Source organism: Diaphorina citri, unplaced genomic scaffold, assembly GCF_000475195.1.
Source record: "Diaphorina citri unplaced genomic scaffold, Diaci psyllid genome assembly version 1.1 scaffold769, whole genome shotgun sequence".
NCBI classification, from domain to species: domain Eukaryota; kingdom Metazoa; phylum Arthropoda; class Insecta; order Hemiptera; family Psyllidae; genus Diaphorina; species Diaphorina citri.
The window spans coordinates 45,968-66,470 of record NW_007378202.1 but is presented as its reverse complement, the minus strand read 5'-3'; the positions used below and the strand labels follow the sequence as shown (position 1 = coordinate 66,470).

Below are 20,503 nucleotides of genomic sequence, written 5' to 3'. Positions count from 1 at the left end.
ATAATAATAATAATAATAATAATAATAATAATAATAATAATAATAATAATAATAATAATAATAATAATAATAATAATAATAATAATAATAATAATAATAATAATAATAATAATAATAATAATAATAATAATAATAATAATAATAATAATAATAATAATAATAATAATAATAATAATAATAATAATAATAATAATAATAATAATAATAATAATAATAATAATAATAATAATAATAATAATAATAATAATAATAATAATAATAATAATAATAATAATAATAATAATAATAATAATAATAATAATAATAATAATAATAATAATAATAATAATAATAATAATATTGAAGTTTATTTTATATCACATTAACAATAAAATGTTCTTTTGGAATAAATCCCTTTAAGTACTAGAGTACTTTTAGGGAATTCTTCTTAAGTCCGTTTTAGATATATCAAATTCATTGTACCTACAGGGTATGTAGTTCTCTTGTTAGAAAAGGTATAAAATAGTTGAATTGTAATTCAACAGAAGAAGAAGAAGTTTTATAATGACCCTAATTTCCCATTTAAGAGTTCACATGAGATTTTCAATTCACATGTTGGATTGCTCATTACAGTTACTGTCGATGAAAAAAAGCTATATTTCATTATTGTCTATTGTTTACGCCTTTTTACTTTCCTTATAAGTAAACCAAATTTCTCTTCAGCTAGTATAGATATACATAGTTGGATCAACTCTCATGCAGTGTACTATAGAATTCCACGGTACCCGATGCCGATGATTCATTAAGAGTGCTAACCAAATTACGACCATTCTTATCTCGAAAATTACGGGAATTTTTTCTAATGTTCTTTTTCCGGAAATGATCTCACTGTAATTTGGTGTGCTTGAAGATGTTTTCCTGTAGGTCACGTTATGTGAGCACTACAGGAAATTCATGCTCAAGGATTACAATTATCTGAAATTTTGGAGAGGGGAATAAAAAATCATCATCATCATTAGGTATTATTATTTCCTTTTTATTTTACATAGAGTCGTTAGGTATTCATGTTACGGTAAACAACATGAACAATGAACATGATGTGTATTGTAGCTAGGTAGACAGACCTGTGTCTATATTGTCTGTGTAGAATAGACTGGAATAGAATAGAAAATAGCTTATTCACACTGCCTGGATAAAAGTTGGAAGCTTTTTACAACGTCAGCAACGCAGGTAAGCACTTGCTTGTAATTTCGAAAACTTCCTTCGTCAAATTTTTGTAGATTCGTAAAAGCTCAAGACATCTTTTGGTGCTATTGCTGCTGTACTTAAGCCTCAGAGTGGGCTCTCTCAAATTTTCACGAAAAGTGCCAGTTTTTTCTTCTTTTGTGTAGACAGTGTTTTGTGTGCTTTCCTATTGACCCACTTGGTTTATATTTGAATTTTGTGCTTCATTAGGCGGTTGAAGGATTTCATTCCAGTATGGAACGAATGTTCTTTTAATTTTCTAAGCTTTTGCCAGGGAGTTTTCAGTCCTCTTTGAACAGAACAACACAGTACATTCTATTCTATCAAAAATAATAGACTTCAAAAAATAAAATCTATTCCATTCTATACTCCAATCTTCCACACTGAACAATGAACATGATGTGTATTGTAGCTAGGTAGACAGACCTGTGTCTATATTGTCTGTGTAGAATAGACTGGAATAGAATAGAAAAGAGCTTATTCACACCGCCTGGATAAAAGTTGGAAGCTTTTTATAACGTCAGCAACGCAGGTAAGCACTTGCTTGTAATTTCGAAAACTTCCTTCGTCAAATTTTTGTAGATTCGCAAAAGCTCAAGACATGTTTTGGTGCTATTACTGCTGCACTTAAGCCTCAGAGTGGGCTTCGAGCGTACAATCCAAATTACATTTCTAAATAAAATTGGACACAAAAGGACCGTAGGCTAAAAATGTGGTTCTGGTTTTTAGAAAGAGTGAAATATTTCACAAATAAGGATCTGCTCTATGATGACCTCTGGCAGCTTGATATCGCTCGTCAAAACTGACCTACTTAACAACAAGTCATAAATTGCACGACCATAAAATATAACCGATATGGTTTATGTTCTGTCAGAATTGCTGACACTGTAGGAAACTTTGATGCCGTGGAGAGATGTTTTACGATGGATCTTCGACATTGTTAACTGCTGGCTTAAATTGGGTACTTAAGGTTCTAATTTTGAAATATTGCAGACGAAAAAAAGTCGTAAAATAAAATTAAAGAAGTTTTAAGTGAGAGCGGTTTCAAGACAATACTTATTATTTATTTGAAAGCGTCTACATTGTCTATAAGTCTTCAAAATACGATCAATATCTGTAGGAACGTTGCAAATGTCTGATACAGCCAAGATTGGAAAATATTATTCATACTTTCAAATAAAAAGTAATAAAAACCAAATAAACATGGCGGAAAAGCAAGTAACCAAGTTCAGGACCAAGTAATATAAAACTGTTGGAGGTCGAAGTATTTGCAGCTCTGTTGTAGTCTGGTTATGTGTACTTGAACAGAAAATTAAATTTGAATGTTTGATTTTGATTGTAACCAGAATATTCCATTTGATATTTTCTGTCCGTTTTAGATATATCAAATTATCAAATTCATTGTACCTTACAGGGTATTTAGTTCTCTTGTTAGAAAAGGTATAAAATAGTTGAATTGTAGGTAATTCAACAACGGAAAATTTTCGAATATGAAAATATCGTTGCTGAAGATATAATTTCATTCGGTGTTTCGCCCAATTATTATTCCCCCGGCAGCTAGGTCGTCTGTATACAGGGTGGCCAAAGAAAATGAACACTGGGTATGTGTGAACTTTCAGGGCCGAATTGGTAGCAGAAAATGCTAGCGCATATAAGACAGGTTGTAGTGGAAAATTTGGAGAAAGAAAGAAAGGGGATTTGACTTTCTCTAACTGAGGTACAGACTTGGTGGGTCTTTTCTCACCACTAACCATGTACCGGCCTTTCAACTTGGTAAAAATGAAGTTTCCACTTTCTTCTTTTCCGTAATACTTTTAATACCTGAGGTATGTCCGGAAAATTTCGTGTGAATTCAATACAGATTTTGGAAGATCCATTTTTTCTGTCCCTTTGAATTCACTTCTGTGTAGTCTGGTTGAATTTATTCTTTAACATTTGATGGTGTCTTTTAGATATAAATTCATCAGTGAGCTGATTTAATTTTACATCAATTAGACTTACCTGATCATGCATGTAATCTGGGAAAATTTGGAGAAAGAAAGAAAGGGGATTTGACTTTCTCTAACTGAGGTACAGACTTGGTGGGTCTTTTCTCACCACTAACCATGTACCGGCCTTTCAACTTGGTAAAAATGAAGTTTCCACTTTCTTCTTTTCCGTAATACTTTTAATACCTGAGGTATGTCCGGAAAATTTCGTGTGAATTCAATACAGATTTTGGAAGATCCATTTTTTCTGTCCCTTTGAATTCACTTCTGTGTAGTCTGGTTGAATTTATTCTTTAACATTTGATGGTGTCTTTTAGATATAAATTCATCAGTGAGCTGATTGAATTTTACATCAATTAGACTTACCTGATCATGCATGTAATCTGCAATCGAGTTTATTTCAGTGGCTCTCTTGGAGGGTTTACTCGTAAGTAAATTCATACTTGTAATGTTATGTATTCGTACGTATGTGAATGTAAACTGTTCACAACACTTTTTTTACCCCGGAACCTCTTTTGAAAGTTACATGGGTGCTGGTTTCATGGAGCCATTGTGTGATTGGATACAACCAACGAGTCTTGTAAAAGGCATAATTAGTTCAACAACAGCTTAGGAACTAAAACTAAAAGTCTTGTTTTTTCATTACATTTTTTTTTATATATATTGGTTTATTTTTCTGCCATCCGGTATAGTCTCCTTTCTCTTTTTTTCCTTGTTCAAGCACGCACTGCTTAGTTTTATTGAATATAAAGATATTATACAAGTAAAGAAGGCCACTGAGAAGTCATAGGTATTGTAATGCTCAGATCCAGCCAGTCACGCAGCCTCCGTATACCCACAGACCCGGGTTCGATTTCAGACTGATTAAAATCATAAAAGATGAGTATGTCATCGCCTTCTCGATGTAAAGTTATTTCCAAGTTTTTTGGCTCGATACTTGGGTTTTAGCTTCAGAGAACACTTTCTTTTTCTTGAGGCCGGTATTACGAGTAGGTGATTAGGTATGTGAATTTCGATAAAGTGATAATTATAAAACTTAAATGTATGAGAGGAAACCAAGTATATAATGTTAATGCCCGGTTTCACAGATACTTGGACCAGCTTGAATTTTAGACTGTTAGGATTTCAGTGCTTTTGAAGTTCTCGAGTAGATTGCCTTGTATTTGCAACAATTTTTCCAATTTGAATCACATGATGTGTATTGTAGCTAGGTAGACAGACCTGTGTCTATATTGTCTGTGTAGAATAGACTGGAATAGAATAGAAAATAGCTTATTCACACTGCCTGGATAAAAGTTGGAAGCTTTTTACAACGTCAGCAACGCAGGTAAGCACTTGCTTGTAATTTCGAAAACTTCCTTCGTCAAATTTTTGTAGATTCGCAAAAGCTCAAGACATGTTTTGGTGCTATTACTGCTGCACTTAAGCCTCAGAGTGGGCTTTCTCAAATTTTCACGAAAAGTGCCAGTTTTTTCTTCTTTTGTGTAGACAGTGTTTTGTGTGCTTTCCTATTGACCCACTTGGTTTATATTTGAATTTTGTGCTTCATTAGGCGGTTGAAGGATTTCATTCCAGTATGGAACGAATGTTCTTTTAATTTTCTAAGCTTTTGCCAGGGAGTTTTCAGTCCTCTTTGAACAGAACAACACGGTAGGTACATTCTATTCTATCAAAAATAATAGAATTCAAGAAATAAGATCTATTCCATTCTATACTCCAATCTTCCACACATTTTCTCCATAACCAAGTGTAATCATGTTGGTTATTGTGTACTACAAAGCTCTCATTTCATTACGTGGAGCCAGTGGGTATTGTCTGAACACTACTGGAAATCAAGTCCCGAGAGATCAGATAACGGAAAATTTTCGAATATGAAAATATCGTTGCTGAAGATATAATTTCATTCGGTGTTTCGCCCAATTATTATTCCCCCGGCAGCTAGGTCGTCTGTATACAGGGTGGCCAAAGAAAATGAACACTGGGTATGTGTGAACTTTCAGGGCCGAATTGGTAGCAGAAAATGCTAGCGCATTTAAGAAAGGTTGTAGTGGAAAATTTGGAGAGAGAAAGAAAGAAAGGGGATTTGACTTTCTCTAACTGAGGTACAGACTTGGTGGGTCTTTTCTCACCACTAACCATGTATTACCGGCCTTTCAACTTGTTAAAAATGAAGTTTCCACTTTCTTCTTTTCCATAATACTTTTAATATCTGAGGTATGTCCGGAAAATTTCGTGGCATAACACAAAAAGAAATATTCTGATGGAGATGAATGACAGCTGCTGGGAACAAAAAGTTTCATTCTAAACACGAAGGATGACCTACCTACCAGTCTAATTAATCGAGCGTACGGTTTTTGCAACGAGTGTCACTTAGAAAGTGTGTTTATCCGCCTCCTCCTACAACAGGAAACTTTTGCGTCACAAACCAGTTGGAACTTCAAAGACTTTTGCTTCATAAATAAGGCGGAATTGTGTTCATAAAAAACTGTTTCAACATGGGATTATTTGTACGCGACTTCATCGCAGCTTATCTGTAAACGGCTCAAATGAAGTTTGTAACTTGTATTCAGACATCAGAGAACAATTTGAACTGCAATGAGCTAATGAGTAATCAACAGAAAAGCGTTAAAACTGTTGTATGCGGGTATTCCCTGATCCAAACCGATAATACAAAAACGTGTTAACAGAAGAGGTAAATTGTGATTCACGTGTGTATAGGGTGACCTTTTAGTTATTTCTAATAGTTGGATTTAATCATTAAAAGCTGTGAGAGTTGGAACTCCTACCATTTCCAGATGATGACGGATTGGGCTACCGACCAAGTTATCGATATAACGTTTATATCGATATCGATATAAATGAAACCGACCGATATATCGATATAAGAAAATGTCATCTTTGATTTGGACTTCGCAACGATGACATTTTTTTTCAACTTGGTCTACTTTCATGCCCCAACACACACACGCAATCCGTTTTCTTCCATCATTTGTAGTTGTCTGTCTGCCTACAACTACCTGAAAACGGCTACTTTCCCTGTCGCGTATAATATCTCTAGTAGCGCGGTCAAACTTTCTTGACTTGGCGGGGCGGAGCGCTACCGCGCTCCTTAATGTAGGTAAATCATGTATACTTATGTAATCAATATGAGATACGAGTTAATTTTTACTTTATTTTCCTCGTTTCTGGTTATCAAACCCGGGACTACACAAAGCACGTTACCACTGGAGCAACCATGTTCAATCAACCGCACTTCTAGCGTACCTTGGTTATTTGGTTTTCTCCGACACCTTCTTGTATTAAGATGCAGATTGTTAAGTGAATGCTCAACAGTTATTTTCATCACACTTCACCAGACATGTCTGCGAGGAAATAATAGCGTTTGAATTAAACTGTAAAACTATTGCCGTAATGGGCCTCACCGTCTTGGCCTGACAGGCTGAATTATCCTCGGCCATCAGTCCATTCATCACCTCAGGTTGCCTGGCGGCTAATTCACTGTTTATTTAGAAAGGGGTCTCATCTCAACACCGTCCTGCTATAAATTACGGCAAGTTAAGCGTTGAGAATCGGTGGAAACACCTTTGTTCTGCCAGTAGATGGCGTTTCGCCTTATTTGGCACTCGCGATTTGACCATTTCAATTCCAATTTCTGCCCATCCTGTAAGAATTACTATTGACATTAATAAATGTATTGTAGTGTTCTCCTGATGAGTAACAACAATCTAGGAACAATTCAACAATCATGAGAGGGAATGGGATTTCAATTCAAACACTTCCAGTTCAGCCCTGAAGATAATGTCTATTATCTACGATAGAATTGCCTCAGATTACAGCACCATTCGCTGATTACTACACTTTATGCAAAATGACTCAATAATTATCAATTTCACGGTATGTAAAATCACGGTATGAAGTAATACAGGGTGTTACTTTGTGGGTTTGGTCAAGGAAAAAAACCTACAACGTTCTCTTTACAAGTACCTACTAATTGAGGTATTTCATTGAAAGATAACCTGGTGATCAAAGGCATTTCCGACTGAGACACAATTCAGTAGAATACACTAAAAAAAACATGCAAATTAATCGGGTATGACCGTATGACCTAAGATCCTAACAATTGACGACGTTTAACACCCATTCAAAGAAAAGTAGGAGAAAAAGGTAATCACGGGATTTCGAGAGTTAAAGATGATCGTATCAAACCAAAAGGAATGGAGAATAAAACCCAAAAAGACTGCCACATTCGAAGACGCCCTAAAAAGAGCTATTTCAACAAGTCCTCTAACAAAGTCGGATTTGAACCATTGTACATTTCAAGCAATTAAAAATTAAGCAACGCAGTGAACTTTGAAATAGTTGATGTAGGACATACCAGCCATGGTGCCTGTTGCCTATAGTTACAAAATGATCCATGTACCCTTTTTTCTGGAGTCCAAATCTTCTCGTCAAATTCGTCCCATATTTCAGCAACTCTTGTGGCACGCCCGCCATTGTTTTAATGCTCTGTAATTATTCTCAAGTTTTTGCAACGAGTGTCACTTAGAAAGTGTGTTTATCCGCCTCCTCCTACAACAGGAAACTTTTGCGTCACAAACCAGTTGGAACTTGAAAGACTTTTGCTTCATAAATAAGGCGGAATTGTGTTAATAAAAGACTGTTTCAACATGGGATTATTTGAACGCGACTTCATCGCAGCTTATCTGTAAACGGCTCAAATGAAGTTTGTAACTTGTATTCAGACATCAGAGAACAATTTGAACTGTAATGAGCTAATGAGTAATCAACAGAAAAGCGTTAAAACTGCTGTATGCGGGTATTCCCTGATCCAAAGCGATAATACAAAAACGTGTTAACAGAAGAGGTAAATTGTGATTCACGTGTGTATAGGGTGACCTTTTAGTTATTTCTAGTTGGAATTAATCATTAAAAGCTGTGAGAGTTGGAACTCCTACCATTTCCAGATGATGACGGATTGGGCTATCGACCAAGTTATCGATATAAAGAACAAAATGTCATCTTTGATTTGGACTTCACAACAAAGTATTGTTCATACCAGTTAAATGTTTTATATCAAACTGACAATCCTAAATCTAATTTACCAAGGATCTAAACCCCGGAAAAAGGAAGAATCTTTTTCGGGTACCCTGTACATTTTTAGAACAAACAAAAGCAAATGATAAGACAAAGACAATCAAGTGATGAAACAATCTCAGGGCAGGGCACTCAACACAGAAATCTGACGACAGAGCTGAAACTTACAGAAAGTCTGGTTGGAAGTGTTATAATTGTCACTGAAACAATTCTTACAAAACAATGAAATTGTCATGTTTGAGAGCGGAACAATTGTTGGAATTACAATCCGGCACGATCGGCAGTTGAGGCCAAATTAAAAGCCCTAAAAAAGTAGAGACGAAAAAAAGTCGTAAAATAAAATTAAAGAAGTTTTAAGTGAGAGCGGTTTCAAGACAATACTTATTATTTATTTGAAAGCGTCTCCATTGTCTATAAGTCTTCAAAATACGATCAATATCTATAGGAACGTTGGAAAATGACTGCAAGATTGGAAAATATTATTCATAGGTACTTTTAAATAAAAGGTAATAAAAATTTCTATTATCTACGATAGAATTGCCTCAGATTACAGCACCATTCGCTGATTACTACACTTTATGCAAAATGACTCAATAATTATCAATTTCACGGTATGTAAAATCACGGTATGAAGTAATACAGGGTGTTACTTTGTGGGTTTGGTCAAGGAAAAAAACCTACAACGTTCTCCTTACATGTTGCGCAGAGTGCGCAGCCAGGACGCGGTCAAGTCCAGATGAGGGTTCTCAAGTTTCTTAATTTCCATCACGTCGGGGTCACCAATTTGGCCAACACCTGAGAGCAGCCTACTTTAACTGAAGATGGCTCGTTTTATACCACATAATTACCTACATCCGTGCTTACCATTTGTGCTAGGAACTCTAGAACGGCTGGCTTTCTCCTATCCTGTCTTCCTTCTCTCTTCGATTTCGGGACGATAAGACCATAGCAGTTACAGTTCCGTCTGTCAAATCTCTTAAAAAAAAGGCTAGATAAGCTTGGAGGGTAGCGCGTCTGCCTTGTAAACGCTCAGGTTGTATGATTACCATTATCCTAAACAGACAAGGCTCGGTTTCTGAACGGCTGAATTTCTCCTATCCTGTCCCCCTTCCCTCTTCGCTTTCGGTACAAAAAGACCTCAGTAGTTACAGCTCCCTCTATCAAACCTGTTTAAGCTCTTTAAAAGAAAAGTTAGATTTAACTGATTCCTAAACAGACAAGGTTCGGTCTCGGAATGGCTGAATTTCTCCTATCCTGTCCTCCTTCTCTCTTCGCTTTCGGTACAAAAAGACCTTAGCAGTTACAGCTCCCTCTATCAAACCTGTTTAAGCTCTTTAAAAGAAAAGTTAGATTTAACTGAAGATGGCTCGCTTTGTACCACATAATTACCTACATCCGTGCTTACCATTTGTGCTAGGAACTCTAGGAAGCTTAGATAATTAATAGTCATTTTTTTTCTCCTCCACTGGCTATTAAATCAGTTCCACCGAGCGCAGTTCAAATTCCAATTCCAGATGTGGACAACATAAGTAGCGATGTCGTCAGTGTAGGTACAACTTTGCGATACAAATTGGAAATCAATAATTATGTTTGGCATTATCGATCCGAAAACAATGGATAGAATCATATATGCAATAATGTAGGCCTGCAGATCATCAGGGCTGAATTCATGGGGATAATGATTTCAGTTTGTAACTACCATTTCATATCACTCACGTTCTCTGATGGATCTCCAAAAAGAGAATATCGATCCGAAAACAATGGATAGAATCATATATGCAATAATGTAGGCCTGGAGATCATCAGGGCTGAATTCATGGGGATAATGATTTTAGTTTGTAACTACCATTTTATATCACTCACGTTCTCTGATGGATCTTCAAAAAGAGAAAGCTAATGACCCTAATTTCCCATTTAAGAGTTCACATGAGATTTTCAATTCACATGTTGGATTGCTCATTACAGTTACTGTCGATGAAAAAAGGCTATATTTCATTATTGTCTATTGTTTACGCCTTTTTACTTTCCTTTTTATAATTTTCAAAGTTTTGAGTCTGTGATTTCCTGAAAAATGACCAGTAAAGAAGTTATAAAACATCGTGCATTCGTGCCATACTCAAACCCGCCTTCAATGAACAAGGACCCAATGGTAACAGTAAGTCGTGCTATGTTCACACCCGCCTTCTATCAACAAAGACTAATCAATGGGTAACAGACTTGAAATTTGTCGCGACGACCTATGAACTCAAAGCGAGAAAGTTTTAGATAACACTTCAGTCGTCATTTTAAGACCGGTTTTAGCGTTTTCTAGGTTAAGCAACGCCGAGGAAGGCCAATAAATGGATGGGTGACTTAAACGGCTTAAACATTATATTGGGAATAAAGGGAGAACGGGCTTTGATTTTAAATCATTACATGAAAGTAAAATCAAAAAATCAAATCAAGAATGATAATAAACTGAATATTAAACAAATTAGATTTTAAATCATTACATGAAAGTAAAATCAAAAAATCAAATCAAGAATGATAATAAACTGAATATTAAACAAATTAGTTAGGTACATAGGTACTGATTTTCTCTAATCACGAGATCGAATAAACTACGGGCTAAAAAATTCCCGGAGGGACGGGCTCAGCTTGTTATAATTTTCAAAGTTTTGGGTCTGTGATTTCCTGAAAAATGACCAGTAAAGAAGTTATAAAACATCGTGTATTCGTGCCATACTCAAACCCGCCTTCAATGAACAAGGACCCAATGGTAACAGTAAGTCGTGCTATGTTCACACCCGCCTTCTATCAACAAAGACTAATCAATGGGTAACAGAAAGTCGTGCAGAGTTCATTATTCACGCTGATCTCATGAACGTGACCCTATAATGAACTTCTTTCTTTTCCTTCAGCCTTGTTCAGAGAGCCGAGAGAACTGAATGTCATAGTCCACAAGACATAGACACTTTTAGCAGATGAGTTTTACGTTCCTTTCTAATTCCAAGTGATCTTGAATCCCGATTTCATTTGAACGCTTTTTTTGGTAACAGTAAGTCGTGCTATGTTCACACCCGCCTTCTATCAACAAAGACTAATCAATGGGTAACAGAAAGTCGTGCAGAGTTCATTATTCACGCTGATCTCATGAACGTGACCCTATAATGAACTTCTTTCTTTTCCTTCAGCCTTGTTCAGAGAGCCGAGAGAACTGAATGTCATAGTCCACAAATAGACATAGACACTTTTAGCAGATGAGTTTTACGTTCCTTTCTAATTCCAAGTGATCTTGAATCCCGATTTCATTTAAACGCTTTTTCAAAGGAACACCATATTTTGAAGTATAAGTGTTGAGTGGCTAACCTTAGTTTGAAAGAAAATACTCGTACATGCAGGAAAGAATACTGCGGTTTCATGGACGTGTCTGGAAGAAAAGGAAAAGATTAACTCTGAAAAGAACTTTGGAAATACTTATAGAAGGGAAGATGAAAAGAAAGAATTTCTAAAAATCTCGGACGAGGCCGTATAGAGGCTATGCATAACCGGACAGACCATGAAAAGTAAACTTACTGACTACAAAGTCAAGTGTTTCGTACAGAACATCTTTGTTTTGTGGTGTTTTTCGTATTATAGAGGACAAAAAAAAAAAAAAAGAAAAAAAAAGAAACCAATACTGTCGAACGACTCCAAAGACTACAAATTGACAAAACATGGGAACAACTTTGTGTGTTGTGATTTTTTTCGTGGTGTTAAGGACAAGAAAAATGATTCGACTGGAACTGTCTAAGGACTACAATATGATGCATTCAGAGTAAATATGTACGTAGGCGTCCCCATTAATTGAATAGAGAATACAACAATCCGTTCCGACATCTGTGAGAAATACATAGCATAGCAGAACACTGCGCTGCTGATGGTAAAATATTATAATATCTACTATCGTAGAACGCTAGACTCAACAATATTGTCTTAGAACTTGGAATTATAGATTCTATACAGAGCTGTTCAACCTGGAAATCTTCTATGTTCCATCTGATGGAAATCTAGAGTTTGGGGTGCACTCAGCCACATGAAGACAATTGAGTAGCTACTTTAATCGAGCAGTGACCCGGGGTGGTAGGTATTACCACCGTAAAAAGATGATGAATGAGAATTAATAGTAAAGGAGACACTTAGTAATGCTGGTGGTACCCACAAAGTTGTGAAAAAGCTCTCTGCTTTACCACAAAAAATTCATGATTTGATTTGAACTCTGGAATAATAAAAGGAGCAGAGCAGATTGGGAGGATTTACCACTAGGTGACGATAGTGCCTAAAACATTTTCCACCTTCTAACAGTCCTAACCCTCCACAGCTCTGTTATTACGTGTTCAAATTCTCAAGAACAGCACCGAAATTCCAAGCCTCTGTCGGGATTGAACCCACGCCTCCTGTTTACCAAGTGACCACTAAACCACCGAGCCAATCAAATCGTAAATATCTTTTCTTACAGTTCAAATCACTCCATGAAATTTCATATTCCTGTCTAACCAAACCTCACCATCCAGATTTGGAGGGTAACGGTTTGGGAACAAATGTTACTGTCAGGTTATCTCACAGATGAAAGATATGCGAATAGGAAAAATACAAGCTAAGCAGAGAATGGAAAATGATAAGGGATTGATCAAGCAAACGGAGAAGAATATTAAGACCGTCAGGAGAATACAACAATCCGTTCCGACATCTGTGAGAAATACATAGCATAGCAGAACACTGCGCTGCTGATGGTAAAATATTATAATATCTCCTATACTATCGTAGAACGCTAGACTCAACAATATTGTCTTAGAACTTGGAATAATAGATTCTATACAGAGCTGTTCAGCCTGGGAATCTTCTAAGTTCCATCTGATGGAAATCTAGAGTTTGGGGTGCACTCAGCCTCGTGAAGTCAATTGAGTAGCTACTTTAATCGAGCAGTGACCCGGGGTGGTAGGTAATGCTGGTGGTACCCACAAAGTTGTGAAAAAGCTCTCTGCTTTACCACAAAGAATTCATGATTTGATTTGAACTCTGGAATAATAAAAGGAGCAGAGCAGATTGGGAGGATTTACCACTAGGTGACGGTAGTGCCTAAAACATTTTCAACCTCCTAACAGTCCTAACCCTCCACAGCTCTGTTATTACGTGTTCAAATTCTCAAGAACACCACCGAACTTCCAAGCCTCCGTCGGGATTGAACCCACGCCTGCCTGTTTACCAAGCCAATCAAATCGTAAATATCTTTTCTTACAGTTCAAATCACTCCATGAAATTTCATATTCCTGTCTAACCAAACCTCACCATCCAGATTTGGAGGGTAACGGTTTGGGAACAAATGTTACTGTCAGGTTATCTCACAGATGAAAGATATGCGAATAGGAACGAGAAGAAATACAAGCTAAGCAGAGAATGGAAAATGATAAGGGATTGATCAAGCAAATGGAGATGAATATTAAGACCGTAACCTGTGAAAAAGTGCCCGCGACTTGCACGTTGTACAGCTCTGAATTAAAACAAACAATACGTTCCGGAGGTGTGAGGTATAAAATGTGAGAAGCGTTCATTTCTGATCAGATTAGATTTATTTTATCTCCAATTGATGCCTAATCGGTAACGCTATGTCCGTCAATCCATCATCTCTCCATACGCAGGCATAGTTAAGCTGTGAAATTAGTACGATTTCTCTTACGGTAGAAAAGATTGTTTATATTCCTAAATCAATTTTTTTTAGCGATATCTCCTGTACAAAATATAAGCATAACCGCAAATTTCAACTTCAAAAAACGAGAGTCGGAGAGTCTGGCCCAAATATTTATGAGGTAAACTGAAGATAATGATCTCAAAGTAGTAATATACCTATATTGCCTATCTTGTCAGATTCGATGTGTGCAGTAAATCTCTAGAAGCCAATAGCAATACATTTGATACGCCAGGTCTTCGAGGTTCACTGAAGTTAAACAAGGTCGCAATGGCGGGTATTTGAATCGATAGCCACTGGAAGAAATAAAGAAACGAGAGAGGAAGACAAAAACGAAGTACAAGCCAATAGCAATACATTTGATACGCCAGGTCTTCGAGGTTCACTGAAGTTAAACAAGGTCGCAATGGCGGGTATTTGAATCGATAGGCACTGAAGAAATAAAGAAACAAGAGAGGAAGACAAAAAACGAAGTATAGAAAATATCGAATTCCAGTAATGACTCGAGAACTATCGGTATCAGTAGAGAGAAAAATCTCAAAAATCAGAATTATCTAGAAGTTCTAGAATTACAGATACTTATGGGAATACGCATAGATCAACATTACACTTGTAGACCTGATACTACTAATGTACTCCACGCAGTAAGCTATCACAGGAAAATCGGTATCAGTAGAGAGAAAAATCTCAAAAATCAGAATTATCTAGAAGTTCTAGAATTACAGATACTTATGGGAATACGCATAGATCGACATTACACTTGTAGAGCTGATACTACTAATGTACTCCACGCAGTTAGATATCGCAGGAAGTTGCTGACAAATTAGCGATCAGGATTGGCCGATCGGTAGTACTGAATCGGTGGAAACACCTTTGTTCTGCCAGTAGATGGCGTTTCGCCTTATTTGGCACTCGCGATTTGACCATTTCAATTCCAATTTCTGCTCATCCTGTAAGAATTACTATTGACATTAATAAGTGTATTGTAGTGTTCTCCTGATGAGTAACAACAATCTAGGAACAATTCAACAATCATACAGAAAGTCTGGTTGGAAGTGTTATAATTGTCACTGAAACAATTCTTACAAAACAATGAAATTGTCATGTTTGAGAGCGGAACAATTGGAATTACAATCCGGCACGATCAGAAGTTGAGGCCAAATCAAAAGCCCTAAAAAAGTAGAGTATCTGAAACTATGTTGGACTATGCTGAAAACTATTTGGTTGCAAAGTTATAACAAGGTATCCAAAAATTTGAGTAAAAGTGGTGCAAAGTCACCTCAGTTTACGGTATCTGAAACCATGTTGAGCTACTGGGGCAAAAACTGTGCTCGATCACAAGAATCTTGTTTGTTGTTTCCAAGAAGACAGAACAATTCAAGTAAACCAAATTCCAAACCAGCAATTAAGTTCAGGACTTGATCGGTCTGGATTTCTCGGATAGTTCGCTAGTTTTTTGCAACATTACAGCAAGTTCCCTGCGTATCCATTCCATTTTGTTCTGTTGACCTTTATAACAAGTAAACCAAATTCCAAACCAGCAATTAAGTTCAGGACTTGATCGGTCTGGATTTCTCGGATAGTTCGCTAGTTTTTTGCAACATTCCAGCAAGTTCCCTGCGTATCCATTCCATTTTGTTCTGTTGACCTTTATACTTATGTCTGGTATCAGACGGACAATATGAGTACTATGTTTTGATAGAACCATGTTTAAACTGTTTCGTCTGACCGCTAACGAGGCCTTGTTGGTCCTGGCAGACAGAAGAAATAAGGTCATTCTAATTCTCTTAAATTTTGCACTTCACTCTCGCCTACTTATCTTGCAGTATACTTTCCTTCTCTCATTTATTCCAAGTAATGACTATTGTATGATTTATACGAGGACGTGTCTTGGTGAATTTGACTAATTCTCTTAAATTTTGCACTTCACTCTCGCCTACTTATCTTGCAGTATACTTTCCTTCTCTCATTTATTCCAAGTAATGACTATTTTATGATTTATACGAGGACGTGTCTTGGTGAATTTGTATGTACCATAAAAGAAGATCCTATCAATAAACATTTTAACAATGAATTTGTTTCTGTCTTGTTTCAGACTATTCATCAAGAGCTTGAAGCTCTAGGTCGACGAATCCGTTTCAAAAAGAATGTCCTAGAATCATTCTCATTCACTAACGGAATCACCAACACGCGGAATGGGAAGATTCAGAGCTTGAATCCAACGTACAAATCCATTCAGACTCTGGAAGATAGATGGCAGAATTTGTTCATAAGATCTCTGGAGTGGGAGGTTACCATTGAGCAACTTCTGGGCTCCTACAAAAGACTGAAACTTCTCAATGTAAGTACAAGTACTGTTTCTATCAATCCATGACCCGTAGCTCGTAGTGGTTGAAATACCACTGAGCTAGTTTTTAACCACATCCATAATCTATAGTTGGTGATTTCTAATCTGACACTGGAAGTGGAATATTGATATGGAGAATTTTATTCTGAACAAATTATTTTTCACTATTGTCTGTTCACTTCAACCCAAGACATGAACTCTAGCTGGAAAGGTATTGACCAATCATGGTTTCTATTTTAACAACTCATTTGTATGTCCATGTCAATTTATAAATCGCAAACTTATTGTTCAATATTACTTTTAGACTAGATTTCTCCAAGAACCTTTTTTCGTGGCACAAGTGAACGTAATGTTGCTATCATGTTTGGAGCTTCACTGCGTCCATCGCTTGGCAAAAGGGACTGGATTGCTCCCAATTTAAGTATAGGTCAGTATAAGAGCACCAGAAAATAACTCGTGTGTATTTATATTATTTATGTAGGTAAATCATGTATACTTATGTAATCAATATGAGATACGAGTTAATTTTTACTTTATTTTCCTCGTTTCTGGTTATCAAACCCGGGACTACACAAAGCACGTTACCACTGGAGCAACCATGTTCAATCAACCGCACTTCTAGCGTACCTGGGTTATTTGGTTTTCTCCGACACCTTCTTGTATTAAGATGCAGATTGTTAAGTGAATGCTCAACAGTTATTTTTATCACACTTCACCAGACATGTCTGCGAGGAAATAATAGCGTTTGAATTAAACTGTAAAACTATTGCCGTAATGGGCCTCACCGTCTTGGCCTGACAGGCTGAATTATCCTCGGCCATCAGTCCATTCATCACCTCAGGTTGCCTGGCGGCTAATTCACTCTTTATTTAGAAAGGGGTCTCATCTCAACACCGTCCTGCTATAAATTACGGCCAGTTAAGCGTTGAGGGATAACCTGGTGATCAAAGGCATTTCCGACTGAGACACAATTCAGTAGAATACACTAAAAAAAACATGCAAATTAATCGGGTATGACCTAAGATCCTAAGAATTGACGACTTTTAACACCCATTCAAAGAAAAGTAGGAGAAAAAGGTAATTACGGGATTTCGAGAGTTAAAGATGATCGTATCAAACCAAAAGGAATGAAGAATAAAACCCAAAAAGACTGCCACATTCGAAGACGTCCTAAAAAGAGCTATTTCAACAAATCCTCTAACAAAGTCAGATTTGAACCATTGTACATTTCAAGCAATTAAAAATTAAGCAACGCAGTGAACTTTGAAATAGTTGATGTAGGAAATACCAGCCATGGTGCCTGGAGCGTTGAGGACGCTCTTTATTGACATCTTTTATGCATGAATACAAACTTACAATATTATCGCCCGAGGCACACTTTTTATTTATTTCTAAATCATGTAATGTAATCTTATGAAAGACACCGGAACCACCGAGTATTTATCACCGGAACTGTGGGAGTATTTCTGGCCTAGAGCAACATTACCTAACCTAACCTAACCATTGTAGCAAACAATTCACAATGATTTTCACGGGGAAGAGGTCTTTTCAGGGGGTTTACTTCGGAATGAGTTGTTAGCACAAACTAAATAAAAAATTATTTCGTTTACAAGACTAGGACATGCCAGAAGGTTCATCTCTGGCTATGTATCCAAGGTTTGATATTTTAGGACTTGCTTACTACAATTTTTGTAATAGAATTAAGATAACAAAATTTAGTGTCATCTGAACTGAATTTGCTACTTTTAAGTTCGGTGCATAGACACACAAACATACACAAGTTTAGTCGTCTCCGGAGCCTCTATGACGTATGCAAATATTGCAAATAGTACTGGAAGGATTATGTGAATAATGAATTATCCTATACCGGAATCCACCCACTGGTTACCAAGGTATCTTCCAATAAAGTGAATATAAAGATTAAAACAGACTATTATTTACGATTATTATAGCTGAGCACCGAGAGATTATTACATCGCTATTATTAGCTTAGCGTACAGAGATGATTTCATCGAACCGAGGTTCAATAGGCCTTCAGATGAAATAAGAATATGATGACCATTTGACCGGAGTGGAAGAGGTTCTGTAGCTTTCACCAAACGAGATGTAGATTATATAGCGTGGAATGTGATGAAAACAATGCTTGCAGAGTAGTTGATCTAGCATGAAGCAAGACAAATTGCCGTACATAAAATACCTCCAACACCTGAATGTGAACAGGGCCACTGCGACTGAACTAATAGACTACGGGCTAATACGCGGTGCTTGGCGAGAGCAACTCCAACTCCATGTATTATTGTCTGGTAATGATGTAATTACGAAACATGTAATTACTCGGATAATAGCCGGGTCTCGCGTTGGAGTTTAAATTATAACGAGAAAAATAGAGAAGTACAGGTTTTGGGAGGAATATTTTTGGTATTGTCCGTGTTAAAATTTAAATCGGGAATGAAGAACTTGGGCCCCGAGCGGGATTTGAACTTGGTCCCTCCTCCGTAGAATATCAGTTTGATCTATTAATGAAAGCGGAATTATTTATAGGCTGAAATACGATAGATATGGAAATAGCTTGAAAGAGTAATTCTATGCCTTCATGGAGGCTATGGTATAATTAACGTCCATACAGTATCGTTCTTTGCATCATCATTCTGTGTTTAGATTCAGCAATATAGCCTGGTCAATCTAGTGGTTGAAAGATTAGACAGTCTTCTGTGTTGATACTTTTTGGACCCCGTGATGCTAATGGTACAGTTGAAGGTTCTTTCAATGTTCATACCTAAATAGCAGATTGGTGAAATTATAATTCTTTACTAAGAAGTTCGCATTGAAATATTACGAGTATGTTGGGAAGAAATCATTTGGTTCTCAGATAGGACAGTATAGTTCTTTAAAGACTGTACTATGTGGTTTATGCCTTACCAAGAAACTGACTTCTTCATGCGTTAGTTCAGATCGGATGTTAGCAATCATGTTGGCTATTTGGATTTTGCTGACAGCTGGCTGTAATAACTTTGTTGTTGTTTTCAGCCACAAAATAATAGTGAATATTCTTTTCAAGTCTCTCAACTCCTCACTATGGTTTTCTACAGTAGAATATTTTGGCATCATGTAAGTTTGGTTGAATTACATCGAAACTTTCTTCTCCAGTAATCAGTCCTGTCATTAAAATTACGTACTGAGTATCTAAGTAAACAATTTACGTTCAAATGGGAAGAGATAAATTGAATTGGCCATAATTCAAAACTCGTCCGACTTTTTGTACTATGGTCACGTTTAAATCCTTTATCAATCAAAAAGTTATTTACGATCTTATTATGGTCTTTTATTGTTATTTCACTTTGTTACAGTGAAGTTATAACAACTTAATATCAATAAATCATGACGATCGCCCGAATTTAGATCGTTAATATACATTTTGAAATAACGGTCTTTATTTTTATGACTTTATTTGGCAATGTTCTCTCAATGAGGAAACACCAAATAGGTCAAAGGAATGTGATTTGTGTCCACTGACACTGATAGAAATGAGTCATACGTTTTTTCTCTCCGCGAAATTCGCTCCAAATAGGTGACTTTAACCCCGATTATTTTGAGCAGCAAAAAGTGAATGCTCCCCTAGGGCTCTATCTTATTGGTCATGATATTGAAATTATCTAGCGTTCAGGAGTATTGGCATACGTTATGAACCGAATATGATTGAACTAATTGGATTATTGCTCCTACTTTGCGGGTAGCTGGACAATGGTTTCGATTTGATTCGATTAGGAAATTTTTAATTTATAAAAATATGGCATACGAGTATGTTTGAACTATCTGTAGGCGGCAAATTCATGGTATGATATGAAATTGTTGAAAGTTTAGGTCTCAAGGTGAAGCAAAAATAAAAGGAATCAATTGGTTTGAACTTTATCACTTAATCTTGCAAAATATCCTTCCTCTGACCCAATTATTTTATGTCGCTCCTGGTATTCGAACCGCAGTCCTCTCGGTTATGAATCCAATGCCTTAGCAACTGCACTACAGGGACTATTATAAATTTGATGAGGTAAAACTGTCCATAGACCGGAAAATCCAGTCACATCACATCACGCCATGTGAAATTCCAACAAAGGTTGAATACCTTGGTAGTTTAGATGAGTTTGTATT

General features: G+C 36.5%; 1 protein-coding gene across 1 annotated transcript in view; it reads left to right on the top strand.

Moving 5' to 3' along the window:
- LOC103511924 (uncharacterized protein DDB_G0284459) overlaps positions 1-20,503 on the top strand; it is a 49,325-nt gene that overhangs the window by 18,205 nt on the left and 10,617 nt on the right. The window contains exon 2 of the mRNA XM_026825544.1: positions 16,106-16,351. The gene's annotated coding sequence lies outside the window, so the exon portion shown is untranslated. The remainder of the gene's footprint in view (positions 1-16,105; positions 16,352-20,503) is intronic.